The following is a 3,229-nucleotide window of genomic DNA, read 5'->3' on the forward strand; positions in this document are numbered from 1 at the left end:
CATGTCTAAAATTTCATTATGATCCAATCTATAAAAAATAATTAAAATTAAAACAGTGATATGCATTATAAACCGTATGATGAAGATCTAACGGCTCTCATTCGACCAATAATACTATTCCTTATAGCTCTCTAGCTATTTTTAGTTTTTTTCATATATATATATATATATATATATATATTTGTTTCTATTATATGGAAACCCATCGACAAATTTGGCCCCGAATTAATTGGAATCTAGACATGTTTTAATTATTTTAAAACTTCCCTATCTTTTTATGACATCCACATTTCAAAGCGTCCTGCCTGATGCAAAGTGTGTCACACGCTTTTCACTGAGGTGACACATGTCGTGCCACCAGACACTCTGCATATCATGCCATAGAGACAGTCCAAAGAAATTCAAGGAATCTATCGCCTTGTTTTCCCCCACTTCCTGTGATCTTGGTACATATTAATTCCTTGATTTTGCTTTTGTCAATTCCGAGAAATTAGAAAAAGATAGCAAAAATACATATTTTTTCATCCGTTAGATTTTAATAATTGTAATTTCATGTACCAAAAGGAAATAAGCAATAGTCTGATACGATAGAATCCCTACTTCGATTGCTACCATTGAATTGCTCAAAAAAAAAATTTGCAGGACAGAGGAAAATGAGGACACATAACCCCGACTTTATTTTTTTTAACTTCTACATGAGTCACTATCATGTTCATGATAATGTAGGCATAATAAAAACAAAAATAAAACGAATTCTCTAATAGCTTTCATATGAGAGGCGGCGAGGAGAAAAGGGCGCGAGAGTCAATCTAGGCTATGCACAATTGGATTAGACGTTGGATCTCCATTTCTGTGTAGCATTGACAAGTGATCCATAAGAGGAGCCCCCCTCAGCCAGGGCGGTGGCGGCGGCGGCATCCCTGAGGTCGCGCATCTTGGCCCGGAGGGCCTTCCCCTCCTCCCCTTCCATCAAACCCCTCACCACCCTCTCAATCTCCTCCTCCTTTATTATCCCATCTTCCTGGATCTTAGGCCTAATGGCCACCTTGATCTCATCCACCAAAAGTATGGCATTCATCTTCTGCTCTGCATACAATGGCCAAGCAATTAATGGAATCCCATTCTGAATGCTCTCAAGAGTCGAGTTCCAGCCGCAGTGGGTCAGGAACCCGCCGGTAGCGGCATGGGCCAGCACCCGAGTCTGTGGTGCCCATGAGGGGACCACCATTCCCACCCCCTTGGTCCTTTCAAGGAAGCCTTCAGGCAAGTAGGCTTTGGGGTCTCCTTTGCTCTCTACAGTGAAGAAGGCTGCCGGACCCTCCGTGAGCTCAGGGGTTCGAATCACCCACAGGAATCTCTGGCCGCTTTTTTCCAACCCATGAGCCAAATTTTGATACTGCTCATACGACAGCGTGCCACCGCTCCCGAAGGACACAAACACGACTGAGCCAGGGGGCTGCTCATCAAGCCACCGCAGGCAGTCGCTATCATTTTCGGGCTGCTCCAGAGTCAGAGGGCCTACAGGAAACACCTCAGGAAATGAAGCTCGATTCTCCTTGAGGAATTGCAGGGCCTGCGATTCAAGGGCCTCGAAAGTGTTGACGAAAATGCCGTCTGCTCGTGGGTATCGCTTAGCCTGGTGGAGGAACCAAGCGTAGGCGGCATCTTTCCTGTCTTGAAGGGGGGAGACGAGGTCTTTTCCAGGGAAAGGCGAGGAGCAGCCTGGGAGCCTGAGCTCCCGAAGATCCCGGTACTCTCCTGATACCTTGGTATCGAGAGCAGGGAGCTGACACACCAGGGAGAGAAACGTCGCATTCGAAGGGAAAAATAAGTATTTGGGTAGGCTCAGTTCGTCGGCGACATCAAAGGCATCAGTGCCAAAGATGTCGGCGACCAGGACAGTGTTGGGAAATTTGGAGGTGAGGTCACCAAGGAGGGCACGGAGGGAGGAGAGGGACCGGAACATGGTGAGGGAGATACGGGTCTCGATCTTGGCGGAGCTGGGGAGGTCAGAGAGGTCGGCTGGGGGGAGATCAACAAATTGGACAGAGGAGAGGCCGACGTCGTTGAGGTTCGAGAGGACGGAGGACTGAGCGGCGGACGAATCTGTGGTGAGGTTTATGAAGGTGATCGAGAAGGAGTGCGTAGCAGCGAGGTGCTTGGCGAAGACCACCAAGGGAATCAGGTGGCCCATGCCTGGGCTCGGAAGAATGGCTACATGAGCCCCAGTTTTAGCTTCCATTGTCACCCCCACCACAACAAAGTGCTCAATTAAAACAAAGAGAAAACCCCGCAGAGCAGTCGAGGAATTTGGGGGAAAGCAATAATAGGGAATCGAGCTGAAAAACGATGATAAGGGTGGGACCTTATATAGGGCTTCTTCCTCCTGTGCCTCAGATGTTTACAGAGGATAATATTAGCTATTTGTTATTTAATCTCGGGAGCGACCAAAAAGCCTCTATTTCCAGGAATATCCAAAGTATAAGGACCCTTGGCAATTGAAAACGTGTCACGAATTTTCTGGAATGAAGACTATTTAGTATTAATTGGTGGTATTAGAAAAATATATGTTGCACTTTTTTTATTAGAAAGTTACCATGAAAGCCCGTATAAACAAATTTTTATTTTTTAACAAAATTACTCCTCTTTTTTAGGATGTCATCCTCGGATGACTTTTTCGTTATTTGTCAAAATTTTAGTTGCGGTCCAAAGATGGTATTTTCGGATTTTTTTTTTTTTTTGCAAAACATAAATTGCCGTTCGAAGATGGAATCTCGAACATTTTTCTTTTTTTTTCAAAAATTAAGTTGTGGTCTAAGGATTTTAACCTCGGATTACTACTTAAATTTTGAACAAAAAAAGAAAAGCAATCCGAAAATGCCATCATCAGACCCCAATTTCGGTTTGGACAAAAAAAAGCATTCCGAAGATGGCATCCTCAAACAGAGGGGTAATTTTTTTGAAAAAAAATTCATGCTCACGGACTTTGATTATAATTTCGATTATAAAAGGAGCAAATCATATTATTCTAAATTATTTAATGTCCGTACATAAATATCTCTTAAGTATATATCTAATAAAGCAGTGAGCTATAACTCGGGCAAGCCAACTCAGACTCACGATGTATTTTTAAGTTGGGTAGGGGTGGAAATGAACCCGACTATACCCGGGACCAAAAAACCCGACCTTGGGTTTGGATATGAGTCCAAATTTTGAGCACGAATATTAT

The 3,229-nt window shown here is 43.8% G+C and overlaps 1 non-coding gene across 1 annotated transcript; it reads right to left on the reverse strand.

The window, feature by feature from the left end:
• Positions 1 to 654: 654 nt before the first annotated feature.
• Positions 655 to 2,587, reverse strand: LOC18437062 (hydroquinone glucosyltransferase). The gene has a single exon (XR_016046452.1). It is a non-coding gene; the product is annotated as a hydroquinone glucosyltransferase (transcript).
• Between the last annotated feature and the right edge of the window lie 642 nt (positions 2,588 to 3,229).

This window comes from Amborella trichopoda, chromosome 1, assembly GCF_054954075.1.
Source record: "Amborella trichopoda isolate Santa Cruz 75 chromosome 1, AtrichopodaSantaCruz75HAP2 v2.0, whole genome shotgun sequence".
NCBI classification, from domain to species: domain Eukaryota; kingdom Viridiplantae; phylum Streptophyta; class Magnoliopsida; order Amborellales; family Amborellaceae; genus Amborella; species Amborella trichopoda.